The sequence below is a fragment of the Hyaena hyaena genome, unplaced genomic scaffold (genome assembly GCF_003009895.1).
Source record: "Hyaena hyaena isolate Hyena2069 unplaced genomic scaffold, ASM300989v1 scaffold_41, whole genome shotgun sequence".
Lineage (NCBI taxonomy): Eukaryota > Metazoa > Chordata > Mammalia > Carnivora > Hyaenidae > Hyaena > Hyaena hyaena.
The window spans coordinates 2,445,266-2,462,851 of NW_024080673.1; the positions used below are offsets into that span (position 1 = coordinate 2,445,266).

At 46.8% G+C, this 17,586-nt stretch overlaps 1 protein-coding gene across 5 annotated transcripts in view; it reads right to left on the minus strand.

Annotated features, from left to right (window-relative positions):
- Nucleotides 1-16,852, minus strand: part of MGAT5 (alpha-1,6-mannosylglycoprotein 6-beta-N-acetylglucosaminyltransferase) — a 330,034-nt gene extending 313,182 nt beyond the window's left edge. For all 5 annotated transcript variants that reach the window (XM_039229960.1, XM_039229959.1, XM_039229962.1 and 2 more), the window contains exon 1: nt 16,510-16,852. The gene's annotated coding sequence lies outside the window, so the exon portion shown is untranslated. The remainder of the gene's footprint in view (nt 1-16,509) is intronic.
- Nucleotides 16,853-17,586: the final 734 nt, after the last annotated feature.

Below are 17,586 nucleotides of genomic sequence, written 5' to 3' on the forward strand. Positions count from 1 at the left end.
TTGACAAAAGGATCTGAGGTATCTCAATTTAAAAATCAGGCTAGGGGGCGCCTGGTTGGCTCAGTTACTTAAGCATCTAACTTCAGTTCAGGTCATGATCTCACCATTTGTGGGTTCCAGCCCTGTGTTGGCCTCTCTGCTGACAGCTCAGAGTCTGGAGCTTGTTTCAGATTCTGTGTCTCCCTCTCTCTCTCTCTCTCTCTCTCTCTGCCCCTCCTCCACTTGTGTGTGTGTGTGTGTGTGTGTGTGTGTGTGTGTATAAACATATATATACATATACATACATATATATGTATAAATATATGTGTGTGTGTATAAATATATACATATATACACACATACATATGCATATATATGTATAAATATATACGCATGCATACATATACACACATACATATGCACATATATATGTATAAGTATGTGTGTATAAATATATACACATGCATACACAGACACACATACATATGCACATATATGTGTAAGTATATATGTATATTTATACATACATATATACACACACATACATATACACACATACATAAGCACAAATGCACTCTCTCTCTCTCAAAAATAAATAAACATGAGAAGATAAAATAAAGTATAAAATAAAATAAATAAAAATCAGGCCAAATGATGGATCTAGAGGGTATATGCCAAGCGAAATAAGTCAGTCAGAGAAAGACAAATAACATATTTCATTCACTCATATGTGGAATTTAAGAAACAAATGAAGGAAACAAGACACAAACCAAAAGTCAGACTCTTCACTACTACTAACTGATGTACCAGAGGGGAGGTGGGTGGGGGATGGGTGTAATAGGTGATGGGGATTAAGAGCACACACATCATGCTGAGCACATAGTAAGAGGAGGAACTGCCAATCACCGTATTGTACACCTGAAACAGAACACTAGATGTTAAGTATACTGAATTAAAATAAAAAATAATAAATGGGCTATGTATTTAAAAACTTCCTTAAAAGTTAAAAAAAATTATGCCTAGTGGTACCCCCAATCTTGCATATAAATCTATGACAGTCGGCAGCTCAAGATCAACAGAATTTTACTGCTCCCTTTTACGAAGAGAGAGAGAGAGAGTGAGATGCTGTCACTTCATTAATAAGTTTGTTACATACATGCATGTTCTCTTCAGTCTGACATGACTGAAGTACATGATCAGTTAATGGGGCTGCTCCTACTTCCATAAGGCAGTGGCTTTTATTCAATGAGAAAGGTGAGCAATAATTAAACCCACAGGAAAAAAAGCAGGTTAAGAATTTGAAACTACTCAGTTCCAATCTTCAGAGTATTTTTTGAAACAAAGAATAAGAAATGTTCTTCCCATTACTATGTAATACGCTTGTCCAGGATATTAATGTCGCATGTGTGAAGATCCCTCCCTATGCTCAAATTCTAAAAAATTAGAAAGGAAATGTTCAGCATTTTCATGCTCTAAATTTAGACTTAGACGCTGTGAGAGGAAAAAGATGCACAAGCAGCACAATGACTCCGTGTCTGGAGGACAGCAAAGAACAGTGCAGTGGGCTCTTCCATGGCAAAGTCATTTCCTATGGAGAAGTTTCCAGAAACATAAAAAGGTTGAGGCCACTCCCAGAAATCCCATTCCGGCTGTGGCACAGCACCCTCTAAGGCTGGGCTCACAGGGTGGCAAGGGAGCAGAGAGACACCCATGGAGCTTCTAACTCAACCCCAAACCCTAACTTCTAGGAAATGCCCCTCCCCCACAAGCCATACAGTAACCGAACACCCCTGACAGTCATCTGAGCAACATATTTCTTAGGCAAGGGGTGTCTCTTAGAGTTGTGTCGTGATTATGTAACTCTGAAGCAGACAAAGAGGAAGACAGAAGTTGGTATGTACATAGGGAATTTTCTTGCAGAATGTCTGTGGTTTTTCTCTACTTGAAAAACTGAACCAGAAATCACACTTCTGCTTAGGATTCAGATAATCAGTATGTTCTGGCTTTAAATGAATCACGTACCTTGTACTGATCAATACAGCCTTGCCAGAGGAATGTTCTGACAAACTTGCCTCCTCATGTCTGATAAAAGAATGAGCCAAGGGTGAATCAAGCTCTGTCCTCTGACCAGGTCTGGTCTAAGAAGAAAATAAGCCAACTGGAGATAAACCCATATCCCTTCCACACCCATACCTGGCAGTCTTAGGGAAAAGCCACGTTAGGAGGAGGGCAACTCCCAAGAAACAGAAGAGATGGGACAGCGATGGCCCCATCTAGGGCACTCTACCATCCTACACTGGGAATTCTGCACCACCGATCCCCTTGACAGACTGGGCAGGTCTACGGACCCCTTCTCAGGATTTTTTAAATGGGTAAAATGAAATACCCAGGATTACAGAGGAAGTCAATTACATTTAAATACAATTACCAAAAAATTTTTCTCAATTGTGACATGCTAACACATATGCTCCTTTATTAATGCATTAAATAACCCTATCCAGCAGCAGGTGTAATAACCACCATAGTTTTAAAGTCATAATGAGTATTGATATTTTCAGATATCTGACAGACATCTATAATGTGATATGAAAATATTGGATTTCTACCGGTGACAAAGTCACAGACAATACCAATATTAATGTGATTTATAGCCAATATACAAAAGCTAAGGATCGCTCCATTTTGGTTAGAGGTTAGTGAAAATCAAGGTGTAAATATTTTTCCCTGCAAGGTCACAGCTTGAGCTTGAAACCTGACAGAGTGGCCGGCAGTAGTTCGTATGAAACTCATGTTGATAACCTGCTTTCATTCTCTACTCCTACAGCTCTTCCACAGGAGGGGATGAGGAGGAGACCCACAGGAAGCCTGGGTCCACCAGGAGCCAGAAACCACAACAAAGGCGGGGGGGGGGGGTCTGCTTCACGGAGAGTCCACCATCCACAGAGAGGAGCAGGATGGGGTCAACATCTCTATTCCTTTCTTCACAGTCAGCTGCACAAAATGCAGGAGACACAATTTTTTTTATTTTCTAAATGGTCGGTGTTAGGAGTATTTAATTCAGTTGAATCATTAGGCTAAAGGAAAAGATGACTTGACCAATCACTTCTCCTAGTGTTGTGTTCTAAACTCTATCAACCCTCAAGTCCCCAGCTTACAGCAAACTTCTAATATCCCTTTACTATCTGAAATCAAATTCTTAGATAACCCTCCTAAACACAATTTCAAACATATATATGTGTTGCCCTAAGAGGTACATAAATGAGAATAAAAGGAAAATAACTGGTAACAAACCTAATGTATATTTCCATATGCAGTTAGTTGGGCAAGACAAATCTAGAAGGCATAATGGGGTCATTAGATGCTGGTGTGTGAATGTAAAATCAAAAAAATGGGTCAGCTACAACTGTGGACTGACATGGGCGACATGGTGATGCCATGGGTGGTGTGCTTTTCCAAAATGGAAAACACTTCTTGGTAAATTTCCCAACAAAACAAAGCACAATCCTTCTTCTTCAGCTGAGAAAGCCAACACTAAGTAACACATACAAAATGTGCTTTCTTTTCTGGTAAGACAGGTTTCTAGGTTCTGGTAGTAAACAGACTTTGTTGCCCACGACCGTCTCATAGTGAGACATGGGACACATCTCTGAGCGCAAGACTGTCCTACCCATCAGAGACGGTTAGCATCCTGGGTCCCCACCGATAAATGCTAATAGCACTCCTCAATCACTAGCAACCAAACTGCCCTCACACATTTCTAAAAAGTCCCCTTAAGACTCCCTGGAGCCAGCCCAAATCCACAATGCAATTCCCAGTTCTGGCCACTTCCGGGTGATGTTAAGCTGGTACACTGAAGAGATACTGCCCAGGAAACTGGAATTTGTGTTACACGAGAAAGATTAGTTTTGCTGGATGGCTTCCCCAGTAGCTAATGCTGTTACCAAGAGTCCTGCCCTTAGGACAAAAAAAAAAAAAAAAGCCCACAAAGCAGCAGGAGAATTAAGAGCCAGGGGGATGGACTATGGCTTCCCATTCCTGGAGGCCTACTGTGAACTCACTTCTGTTGAAGCAAGCTCAGTCAGGTTTCAGTTGCCAGAAGGTCCTTACTAATAACACCTGTCCAACCACCCACCTGAGGCAGCTAAAATCAAAAATACTCAGGAGAGGGGCGCCTGGGTGGCTCAGTGGGTTAAGCATCCAACTTCGGCTCAGGACATGATCTCATGGTTTGTGAGTTCGAGCCCCATGTCAGGCTCTGTATGGCAGCCTGGAGCCTGCCTCAGATTCTGTCACTCCCTCCCTCTCTCTCCCTCGTGCTCCCTCATGTGCTCTCTTGGTCCCTCTCAAAACTAAGCATTAAAGGGGTGCCTGGGTGGCTCAGTCGGTTAAGTGTCCGACTTCGGCTCAGGTCATGATCTCACAGTTCGTGAGCTTGTGCCCCAAGTCAGGCTCTGTGCTGAAAGCTTGCTCAGAGCCTGGAGCCTGCTTAGCCTGGAGCCTGCTTAACCTGGAGCCTGCTTCAGACTCTGGGTCTCCTTCTCTCTCTGCCCCTCCCCCACTCGCATTCTGTCTCACTCTAGACAAAATAAATAAATGTAACAAAAAAGTAAAAACAAAACAAAAAACAAAAAAAACTAAGCATTAAAAAAGTTTTTAAAAAAATACTCAGGAGAATCTATTCTAATGTCAAAGACGGTACCTCATTTGGGGGACATTTCTCAGATTTTGGGTAAACCCCCCATGCTGTAATTGAAGCTCATTTGTTTTGAGTTCTTTCTTCCTGCCAATAAATGAGACAGTGACCATTCTTTACCTGGCATTTCAGATTCTAGAAAGACAGATCCAGATCATTCTGAAATCTTTCCTGCCTCAGCTTCTTCTCATCAACCGCATTAGCCCTACAACATAAATAACACTGTTGTCCTTCCTTGACAGAGCTGGAAAATTGAAGTGTGAGAAAAATCTAGCCATGCAGGGCCCAATGGGGTCTGAATGAAAAAACCCTTTTTTTTCCAAAGTGTTTCCAACCCCAAAAGTCCATGATTTAATGTGTTTAAATTGTGCTATGCTCAGGAATAATAGCACCCTAATTCAGAAATGCGGCAGTAAGGACCAGTTGCCAGAAAGGTGTGGTGAAAGAAGCCAAGATCATTGTTTCCCTACCTCTTCCACTAATGGACTCCATTATACTACAAAAAAAGGCACTGCTGCAATCTAATGAATAAATAACTAGCACTTGAATGGAATTTGTGTCCATTTTAATTCCAGCTAGTTTCCACAAGAAAGCCTCGTTTAAATTAGAAATGGGGGGAGGATAATATTACTTAAAATGAAACATTTTAGAAATGCTTAGAAAGGTTCCTATATAAGGCAGCTGGGTATAATGTTAAATCAAAGAAACTTAATTGTTGAATCAGAGTTACTAGAAGAGAGAGTCTGAGTACGACCCAGGAAAGGGGTAGTTTTCACATGTGCCAGATTTGTTTAGTGTAACTTGCAGAAGAGTATCAGGACAGCTAAAGGTCACCTGAACAGTGTCTTCTAAATGGAGGTTTGAAACTAACTGATGGGTTATGAAATCAATTCAGTGCAAGGGTCAGAAAACGTTTCCTTCAAGAGCCAGGTAGTAAATACTTTAAGGCTTTGCAGGCCAGATGATCTCTGTCACAATTACTCAACTCTGCCACTGGAGCTTGAAGGCAGCCACAAAAAATACATGAACAAATAGGAGCAGCTGGGTTCTAATAAAACTTTATTTACAAAATAAGCAGCAGGCCATAGTGCTGACATCTGACCAGCATTTTTTAAGTAAACGGAATATAATAGCATAGAAACCATCTTTTTTTTTTTTAGGTTTATTCATTTATTTTGAGAGACAGAGAGAGTGCAAGAGGGGCAGAGAGAGAGGGAGAGAGAGAATCCCAAACAGGCTCTGTGATGTCAGTGCACAGCCTGATACGGGGCTTGAACCCATAAATTGTGATATCATAACCTGAGCCAAAATCAAGAGACCAGGCCCCCCTAGAAGAGAAAACATCTAAGGACACCAGAGGCAGAGGGGTAGGTATTGTTTCTTGAAACTCTTCTTACTGTTATACACATGTATATATGAATTAAGAGTTAATATATATTTCTTACTGTAGGTTGGGGTCAAATACTTTGAAGAGGAAAAACAAGTCTGCTTCAGACTTAAACTGCTCAGAATTTAAAGGATGTTCAGGTTTTTAAAAAAGGAAGGAAGGAAGGAAGGAAGGAAAAGAAACAAAGAAAAAGGGTAGATATAATGGGCAAGTTCTTGAGCTGAAACTAGAACCTTAAAAGAATATTTTAAAATGTATTAAATTTTTTAAAAGAATATTAACTAAGGGCGGTCGGGTAGCTCAGGTAAGCGACAGACTTTGACTCAGGTCATAATCTTGCAGTCTGAGTTCAAGCCCCACATAGGGCTCCTATACTGACAGCTCAGATCCTGAGCCTGCTTCGAACTCTGTGTCTCCCTCTCTTTCTGCCCCTCCCCCACTGGCACTCTGTGTGTGTGTGTGTGTGTGTGTGTGTGTGTGTGTGTGTCTGTCTGTCTCAAAAATAAACATTAAAAAAATAAAAATAAAAAATAAAACTATTCATTGGTTATGAGTGGTCCAAAATGATCTTCAAACAGACATTACAAATACTTCTTATGCTAGTCAAACATATGAGATGAGGGGTGTATCAGTTAGCAGCAGCTGTGTAACAAAGTTCGCCGAACTCAGTGGCTTGACATGACAATCATCGATTGTTTCTACAGCTCTACAGGTCAGCTGAGTGGTTCTGGTGATTTAGGACTGATTCAACTGATCTTGACGAGGCACGCACAGGAGACTCTAAGCACCCAACAGTTCAGCTGGAGGCTAGGATGCCCTCATCAGACACAGCCTGGCTCACCCCTGTGTGTCTGTCAGAACTCTCCATTAGGCTAGCCTGGGCATGTTCACCAGGTGGTGGCAGAGATCTAAGACAGCAAGCCCAGCTGCGTAAAAGGCAATTGAAACACGCAGGCTCTTTTAAACTCTGTTTACAGGATGTTTGCTAACATCCCTGTAGCCAAAAACGTCACATGGCCAATCCCAGTAGCAGGGGAGGAAAGAAAAGGGGACTACAGACTTACAAGGCAAAAAGTGTAGATACAGGCAGGCCATTAACTGGGGCCATTAGTGCAATTAATCTCCCACAGGCAATACTTATTTTCTGTTACCATGTCGGCAGAAGCAGAGAGATTTGACATTATTTTACATTTCCCCATTACCATTTCTCATTTTGTTTTGCCATTATCACTTCTGAGGCAGAAGGGCAGAGTGAAAAGAACACAGGCTTCACAATCAGTGAGATCCCCTTTTGCATTCTGGGTCCACCACGCTGGCTTTGGGACCCTGGGCAAGCTTCCTCTGTACCTCAGCTTCCTCACTGCAGTAGCGCTGGTGATAATCACACAAGGCTGAGCACATACATGTGCACAGCTCACTGTCCAACCAGAGCAGGGCTCAAATCCTAAATACGGTGTTTTGCAAATAGTTGATTTTAATATATTCAAAAAGATGAGGGAATTTGCCTAAATTTCGTATGACAGTAAAGCTCCTCAGCAGAAAGTTGGAGTTCTACATAAAGAGGGGAAAAAAAATTTCTTTACAAGGAGTTTTGAGCACTGTGGGAGACAGAAAAATGGCCCCAGAGATGTTCATGTCCTAATCCCTGGAACCTGTGACTAGACTACCTTACAGGACACACAGGATTACTTTAAGGACCTGGAGATGAGATTATCCGGGATTATCCGAGTGGGCCCATCTAATCACACAGATCCTTAATATCAGAACCTTTCCCACCTGTGGTCAGTGAGCCAGGCTGATGTTAGAGGGACAAGAACGCAGCTCAGCATCACTGGTTCTGAGGGTGGAGGAAGGGAGCACAAGCCTATCAACATGGGCGACCTCTAGAAGCTGACAGAAGCAAGGAGGCAGACTCTTCCCTAGAGTTTCCAGAAGGAGGAGACACCTGATTTTAGCCAAAGGAGCCTGTGTTGGTTCTCTGGCCTACAGAATTATGAAACAACAAATTTGTCTGGCTTTAAGGCACTAAATTTGTGGTTTTATACAGAAGGACTGCATAATCTTATCGTCTTTATACTAAAGGCTGACAGTGAGGAAACATATAAGTCTCTCTTGAAGCCGGCAGAGTGGGAGGAAGAAACCAGAACTCTAACCAGGCACAGCATCAAAAATGGAAAGCTAGGGTACCTGGGTGGCTCAGTCAATTAATCGTCTAGCTTCGGCTCGGGTCATGATCTCGCGGGTGATGGGTTCGAGCCCCATGTCAGGCTCTGTGCTGACAGCTCCAGGGAGCCTGCTTTGGATTCTGTGTCTCCTTCTCTCTCTGCCCCTCCCCCACTCATGCTCTGTCTCTCTCTGTCTCTCTCTCTCAAAAATAAACATTACAAATTTTTTAAAAAATGGAAAGCTGTATCTGATTCTGGTTATAGGGGCAATTAGAGAAAAGGCACTATGATAGAATAAACAACTTATTATCTTGGAAAACACTTTATGGCCGTATATAGGAGAGTACAATAAAATCATTATAATCTCCTAAGACGGCCTGACTACAGCTCTGATAAGCCTGTGCTAAGAGAAAGACCGTATTAACAAAATCCTTCCCACCCACTTTCTGGAGACTGCTTTTAACTGAGGGCTACTCCAGATCTGCAGCTCCAATCTGACCACTCCTACTTCTTTTTGTAGGTAATAGAACTATGAGGTAAAAAGCACTAGCGGTGTATAGACATGTGTATACACACACACACACACATGCACACACAATTTCACACGGAGTACCAGTTTGCCAGGTTTCATGAGCCCAAGAATTGTGCTCTCAATAAGGGAGGGGAAAAATGTCCACAAAAATCCACAGATTGATTTAAACAACAGAACTGTAAACAAGCACAACCAAACAGGCCCTCAAAACTAGAAGACTGTAGAATATTAAGGACAGATTAAGGAAAGAAGAGTTAGATGAGCATGCCCAGCCCAGCCAAGACGGCATAGTGCATCCACAGAAGTAGGAGAAGGTAAGAGACGCCTCATCTGACCCATGAGGACCCAGAATCGCAGAACCTTGAACTGACCTGTGTGGAGACAGCCAGCTCACTGCGGAGTCCTGCCTATCACAGTGGGACTTTACCCAGGCTGCCCAGCTGATTAGGTGACCGGCCATGGGCACAGGCCCTGTGGGAGGGTGTTTCTAGAGCTCTCCTTGGGGCTAGATGCATTGGTATTTTTAGCCAACCTAGGAAAAATCTTTCTTTCTGAAGCTTACTAGACCTCAGAAGAGCACATATGAAAAATAAAAAAAAAAAAAAGGAATGGTGAACCTATAGAAGAAAAATGGTAACATTCACCTAAGAGAATTACATCTGTACATCCTAAATAATGGCTAGTGAAAGACCACTCACATACTGTTCGCTTTGGAGGCCCTTCCCCTCCAAATCCCCACTTAGTTCTGCCTCTAACCCTGGTGGCTCTCAAAAATTACAGGAGAGAGGGTGAGAGAAATCCCCTCTCAGAAATACAGAAATACAAAAGAAATACCAAGAGGGCACCTGGGTGGCTCAGTCGGTTGAGCATCCGACATCGGCTCAGGTCATGATTTCGCGGTCTGTGAGTTTGAGCCCTGCATCGGGTTCTGTGCTGACAGCTCAGAGCCTGGAGCCTGCTTCAGATTCTGTGTTTCCCTCTCTCTCCCATCCCTGCTTGTGTGCTCTCTCTCTTTCTGTCCCTCAAAAATGAATAAACATAAGAAATTTTTTAAAAAAAAGAAAAAAAAAGGAAATACCAAGAAACACACCAAAGGCACACAGGAAGATGCTACTTCGCACAAGGCAGAGATGGAGATCTCCTAAACAAGATGCAGAAGAGAAAGAGTCGGTCATGTAGAAAACTCACTGGCATGAGCACTAGTAAATAAAAAAAATCAGAAATGAAAATAACAGATGGTTTAAAAAAAGGGTGGGGGAGAGCTATAATGAGATTGATACCAAACTCCCTGTTCTTTCACTGCAGTTGTTTGGCAGGGAAGCTGTAGTGAGGGTAAGGTCAGAGAATTCGCCCAGCTCCAGGCAGGGTAAATCCTTCGCCACGCCCCCCAGGGCACGGTGCCATGTAACCACAGCACTCCGTAAGCCTGGTCATCTTCTGCTCTTTGAATCGCAATTTCCCAAAGGGAAAAACAGCTTCACCAGGGGAAACAGGTTATTTCTAGGCTGAGAAGTTAAGGACCAAGGGGTTTTTATTTCTAAATATACAAAAATAAACATCCCAAAAGAATAGTGATAATAGAGGGTTCATTCTTCTTAGGTAAGCATTTCACCTCTCTACTACAGGGAGTCGACCAGCAAAAGCAAAAACAACTTAGATTTCTTCAATCCTTTTTTATTCAGTACGGGAATTTTCTTTCTTTATTCCACACCTCCTTTGCCATATGTATAGGGTTATGCAGCATTAGGACTGAACAGAACTCTGGAGCTCATTCAATCCCCTCTTACTTCTCCACAGAAGAACTGAGGCCCAAAATGGTCACACAGGCTTTGAATTAATGTGTTCTTCATTTGCATACTGCCTCCTAACTGAACTTAACTCTTCTGTGTGGGCCCTGACCAGGCCTAGACTTTAAACTCCTTGAGCAGCTAGGGACTATTTATTAACCAGAAAATCAGAATCTGGAACACGCAGGAGCCCTGGTATGCTCAGTGCAATGCTGGTCCTATGCAAAGAACAAAATTAAAGGGAATGGTGCTTGCTGTTGCGTCCAACTGGAAGATTCTACCAAGTATGGTGATTCCAGTGTTCAGAGGAATATGTTTCATGGCCTCAGCAGCCCTTCCAGGATCCCACAGACACTGTGGAAATGTCCTCACAGGCCCTGTGTTAGAAGCCGTGAGGCCTCTACCATGCCTTCCCTACCCCATGCTCCTAAAGAATGGAAATCAGTGCTGAGTGGGGCCAGGAGCCCTGAGACACACATAGACAGAGAGACAGAAAGACACACACACACACACACACACACACACACACACACAGAAAAGGAAAGACAGACTTTAAGAGAAAACCATAAAATCCATTCCAGACTGCAATTTTAAGATGTCAAACTAACCATTTAGAAGGGAACACCTCACTTAAAGGCATAACGTAAGCTGCTCAGATTCTCCCACGTGGGGATCGTGAAAAGATGCGGACACACCACCTGCTTCCCACCAGGTTCCAAGGTGAAGTTGGATGTGGGCTCAGAGGCACAGGGGGTTCTAGGAATGGGAGAGACAGATGTCAAATGACTGTCACCTTTGCTTCCTGAATCATTTCTAAAGACAAATCAGGAACACATCTGTTACCAGTTGTTATCAATTGTTCCTGTGGGACCAAGGGTCAGAAGTAACACCCAGCTTTGTCGCTACTGCCCACCGGCTGATGAGCCCTTCTCCCTCTGCACCTCTATGACCTCAACTAGAAATAGAAGGACTCAGGAGGGATCTCCCTGAGCTGCTTTCCAACCCCTGAGTGTCTAAGACTCCACTTGGCTTTGGTTGGAAAGAAAGTGCTGGCTGGACCAGAGTGAGCTTGCTAGCCTTAACTAAGCAGAGTCCAGCTAATATGGACTCTGGACCTAGACCCCCTGGGTTCGAATACTGGCCCAGCCACTTGCTAGCTGTATGTGACCCGGGCCAGGTTTCACAACCTTGCAAAGGTCTCAGTCTCCCAATACATAAACTGAGAATAACAACAGTATCTACCTTACCTTTGTAGTGAAGAGTAAAGGAAATAAAACGTTTGCAGCCATGTCAATTACAGAAGGTAATTTTTTTCATCCCATCTCTATTTTTTTGGCCACCTGTTCTTGACATTTTTCCACGAAGACACATAGTATCTGTGATGATCGCCAACAGAACACGCTCCCATGCGTGGACCGAGACACGAAAGAGATCCCCAACTATTATAGTGGAAGCCTGCTCTGTGTAGGATCCTTAAGAAAAGCACCTTACCAGCGTGACAGGACTTAGAAGCCCTCTGTGCTCAGAACTGCAACACTAAGGAGTGTGGCTTAGACAGGAGTGGGTGGGTGGTACACGTTCCCTCCAGGGCCAGCCACAAAAATCACAGAGGGATGCAAAAGTGACGCTGTTATTCTATTCTAGGCATAAAAAGTGAACCAAATGCAAACACCAGTACTGAAGTCTTACAAGTAATAAAGTACTTAGACATACTTCCCTCCTAAATTTATGGCCAACAGGGTGGAGAAATACTCCTTAGCCATCCTATATAACCACTCCGGCAGGGGCCAAGGTCCAGCAGCCTTTAACACAAGCATTGCAGGGCAGGGGTGGTTTACAGGGAAAACTCCACCAAACCCAATCACGAGAGCTTATCCCCATGGCCTGTCCAGATTTTTCAGGCCAGACAAACAGCCTTGACAGAAAGGCTCCTGTTCTCTTTCCAGAAAGTTATGTGTTCAGACAAGAGAGCCCTGGGATTCTGAAGAAATAAAGTGATTCTTCAACTCCTCTCCTGTACACATACAGCTTTACAGATGCGACAAAGTCAGGGAAACATGAATTTAAGCAATGAAAGAACAAATAAATAAATAATACAGCCCAAGTGGGCAAACACAGCTCAAGTCCCCTCGCTTCCAGCCGAGAGAACATGGTTAAAATCACTAAGGCTCCTGGGACCCAACTTGGCGACCTTCCAAGAGCTATTAGTTTGCATTAACACACTGAGAGAGAAGGTCAGATAAATTAAAAGTGAGAAGGTAATTTTGAAGAAGGACGTCTTTATACTCAGCACCGGCACGGGGCACGGCTCATGGTGGCTGCTGGATAAACACTCAACGAACCCACCTACAGCGGGCAGAGAGGTCACGCCGTGCTCAGACTTTGGATGTTGACACAAGATGCAAGATTAGTACAGGGCAAGACTTAGATTAGAAACTTTAAGAGGCGCCTGGGTGGTTCAATTGGTTAAGTGTACAACTTCGGCTCAGGTCATGATCTCACAGTTCCTGAGTTCGAGGCCTGCGTCAGGCTCTATGCTGACAGCTCAGAGTCTGGAGCCTGCTTTGGATTCTGTGTCTCCCTCCCTCTCTGCCCTACCCGACTAGTACTCTGTCTCTCTCTCCAAAATAAATTTAAAACATTAAAAAAAATTAAAGAAGAAAAAAAAGAAACATTAACAAGGGTCGGTGAGATCTTTACTCAATTTCAAACAAATTAAAAAGTACCACCATCTTCTGGTTATTAGGAGTGACTCTATACTTCAAAGCACTTGAGAACTTTAAAGGTGGCCTAGTAACACTTGCACTGACAAGTACCAGATTTACTGGTGACCCAAACCTCTCAATTGTCACCCACATGGCATCCTCCCCCGAATATAGAATTATTTCCTTTCTTTTTGTAAAAGTGCCTGGATTCTGGAACACAGACATCTTCCTTCGGCCAAAACTATCAGTCATCCACTCACCTGACACAAGGCCCCTTTCTCAAACTCTGACACTCACCAAAACAAATCCCCTGAGATGAAGCTCCTGGAAGTATATGCTTTCCTGACAGTTACTATAATAATATCAACAAAGACAAAGAAACCACCCCCCACGCCACCCTTCTGGACCCAGAAGGCCAAGAGACACAAGGAGCGGGGAATAAGATGAGTGCCCACTACTTTTTACACCTCTTGGGAAGGGCCAGGGACAACTACCTACCTGGATGACCACAAGCATGAGAAAGGACATGAACTTCCCAAGTCTTATGCTAACCACTCTATGCAGTTTTCTGGACATCTCTGCAGGGAATACATTGATTTGTCCCCTGGCAAAATCAATGAGTGTGACTCTGCAATGACTTCGATCCCAAGCCACTTGGAGCATTTGGAAAGGTGGTGTTAAGTCAGTGACATCTATCTACAAAGGACCCTGAAGAGCCACACTTCTCAGGGGAGGAGCCAAAGGCCTCCCCCTGGGCCAGAATCACAGGGGGGCTAGCATTTCAATGCTTTTGGAGGCCAGCTGTGCAGAAGGCTGGCTTATGTTTAAACTGAGAAACTGAATGGGAAGGGAGAACACTTGAATTCCTGTGCTCTCCTGAGGTGAAGTCCCTTCCAGCTCCCAGATGCTACTGAAGAACACTGCACAGGCACATACTTCTTTATGAACACATACACGTACATACATATGTGTGAATACACATGTGTGCCATATTCACACTCGGAACACAAAGCGCTTGGAATGCGCCCTGCTGGGATCACGAAGCCAGAAGCTGCTCTGCCGCACGGCTGGAGCATCCAGGTGCCGCCGGCAGACAGATCTGGGCAGAGTCCTCGGTCTCCTCCATCGCAGTCCGCTGTAACCCCAGCCAGCAGCTGATCCTATAGCAGCAAACCGCGCAGGGTCCCCAAACCAGGACTGCAGACTCCCTTCTCCTAGTGACTCCAGACACAAGCATCCCAAACCCAGGCAAGCTGGAACAAAGGTGGAAGCCAAAGGAAACCCCTAAACTGTAAGCCCTGGCACCGAGCTGTGCGAGAGCAGAGGCGCTCCCTTCTCCTCCTGTCCCTAAAAGGGGCAGAAGGGTCACCGTCTTAGCCCTCCTGCATCACCGCGTTCTTCAGGACCTCTCCACTTCACTCCGCCTACATCGAGTCGGTAGCTGGAAAAAGCTAAAAACGCCTCTAGAAACCAAAATGGAAATTCACTCTCATCCTAATAGTGCCAAACAAAGTTAAGGGTGCTTATCTGAGCCCTGAACAAGAACAACAACAAAAAATTTGTAGTAAAGACGGAAGTGGGGGCGGTGAAAACGTATGAAGACAGATCTGTGATGGGCTTGCCCATCGTGAAAAACTGTTTTTTGATTTACTGAATCAAAAACTGGGCAGGTCTGATGCTGCGTCAAGGATCAGGATATGGATGATACAGAAGCTAACATGGTGGTGGGTGGGGAGGGGGTCCTCTCGGGGTAAAACCCAACCAAGTCGCTCAGGTCCTGAGAATGACAGGCGGGGGCACCAGCTTCCCACTTGCTTCTCTTTAGAATGGGATCCTGTCGCTAATACTCGAATCTGAGCGTGTTTTCCAGGTGCACGGTGCCATCCCACCCGAACGCCGTACAAACCTCAGCCTTACCCTCCCCAACTTCACAGCTGCATAAACGCCGACCTTCCCTAACTGGGCGGCCACAGCCTGGCCCTAATAACTGTGTCCTCCCCTGCACCGGGCTAGGCAGTCAGAACCAGGACCGCCGAGCTCTAGACCTCGACCCTGGCATCTGAAAACCTTAAGCATCGCCTGGTTCCCGCAGAGCACCCGGCTGGCGCTCCGAAAGCGGCAGGACAATGCAAGCGCCACCTCTTCCCTTTTCCGCGCGGTAGCTACGAAACCACGGCTTTGTGTGTGACAGCAAGTGTGTGCGCGAACATCCCCGGCTCACACACCCCCTTCCACCGAGTCTGCTCCCTGCGCGGGGTCCGCGCGCTCGGAGAGTGCACAGAGAGCGGGTCCACCAGGCTGGCCACCGCACCGCCAGGCCTCTGGCCTCCCAGCCTCGGACCTGGCCTCGGGGAGAGAGGGATGACATCCACACCCCCGTTCCCAGCCGCGGGGGCGGTCGGCGCGAGTAGCTTCGGGAGCTAAGCAAAGGCTAGGCAGGGGCCAGGGGTACCAAAGAGCTACAGGCGAGCGCCGCGCCCCCCACCCACGCGCTCGGTCTCCCCCAACTTAGCACGCAGCCGACCGGGAGGGGGCCCGGAGGGGGCCGGGGCGGCTCGCTACTCGGCAGGAAGTTCCCAGGGCCGCACTGAGCATGCTCTCGGGGAGTGTGTGCGCGGGTGTGGGCTCGGCGCTCCCCGCAGCCTCTCCGGCCAGGCGGCCTCGCGGAGCGCGCGGGTGGGATCGCCGGCCGGCGGCCGACCCCAAGGGGTGGGGGTTCCCTCGGGCTCCCCTGGTCCCCCGGCCCGGAGCGTCCGGCCGCCGCATCCCTCCTCTTCTGGGCCTGGGGCCAACCCTCCTTCTTCCTCCCCACTGGCCGGTGGCGGAGCCCGCCCTGCGCACCCGGGTCCCGGGGACCCCAGCCCGGCCCACACCCGCGGCGCGACCCCACCAGTCTCCTCCGCGGTCCGAGCGCCCAACTGCCATCTCCGGCAGCTCGCCTCCAGTCCGCGCCACCAAAGCCTCCTCTGGTCAGTCCCTTTCCCCAAGGGCCCTGGGGGCCTGCTGTCTTCCCTGGGGAGGGCTGCCCCGGGCAGGTGGGCGCCTCAAGGCGCGTACCCCGCTGCACTCCCGGGTCCCGCAGAGAGGCTGCAGCCAGGGCACCCACGCAGGCGGCGGGCGGAAGCCCCCGGCCGCGCCGCCCTCGGTGCAGGTTCTAGCCGCCCGCGCTCAGCTCCCCGCGCCCTCCGCGGTCCCCTCTGCGTGCATCTCCCCGCGGGGATGGCGAGCCCGACGCGATCTCCCGAACCCAATGGCTCTCACCTCCTTGTTGGGCAGCAGCAGTCGCAGCAGGGAGCGCCCGCCAGCCGCTGTCCCCGCGGGGCCCACGACACGGCGGGGCACGGGGTCGCGGCGCCGCGAGTCTGCGGCGCGGCTACCTGGGCTGGATCGCGCCCGGGGCCGCCGCGGCTGCCGCCGGAGCCGCAGGGCCGCCGCCGAGCGGGCCGCGGCAGGGACGGTCTACAAACTCCCAGCCCTGGCGGGGCCGCGCGCGGCGCGTCCACACACGGCCCGAACGCGTTAGAGACGCTCCTCGGGGTCTCTGTCTACCGCGGCGGGGGTCTTTCCGCAATTTCTTCCAACACCTCCCTGCCTAACCTCTCCAACTTCTCCCCGCTTCTGGGCTCTCGGCTCCTGAAGGCAGGGATTCTGGTCGGGGACGTTGGGCAAACTCCCCGCCCTCCAAGGCAGAGAGCTCAGCCAATTCGGAACGCCCCAGCTTTTTAGGGGCCGTCTGCAAATTCTCAACTCTGTGGGAGAGGACTTCTAACAACCTTTCAATTCCGCAGCCCAAAGGGAGAAAGGAGCTAGGGAGACAGGTTAATCGTGGCCATAAATAATATTCTAGCAAGGTCGAGGATAGTGTGCAGATGCTCATATGACGAAGCATCCTCCAGAGTGGTGCAGTCCAGGGGCTTTTAAGCATTAGGGGCGTTCCAGCAGTGAAGCCCAGTGAGGGAAGACTGGGGGCTCACCCATTAACAGGTGTATGCAACTTTAATAAATGTCCTGAGTCTCAGTGTGCTTTGCAGAATGGGTTATATAGGTAGCTTTATGAGTCTACCACTTGGGTTTTTTGACCTTAGACAAGTCACTTAGCCATTTGAACTGAGCCTCTTTGTCTATATGAGCACGATGCTGCCTCAGGAGTCTATTTTGAAAATGAAATAAAATATGTGAAAAGTACTTAGGTATACTTGGCATATAGTATGCCAGGTGCTTAATAAATGAATCCCATCTCTCTTTCTTTTTATGTCTCCCCTCCCTGGATTCTATGAATACTCCGGAGGAGCTAACTGAACATTGTACTATTATAAATTCAAAACGAAATAAAACACA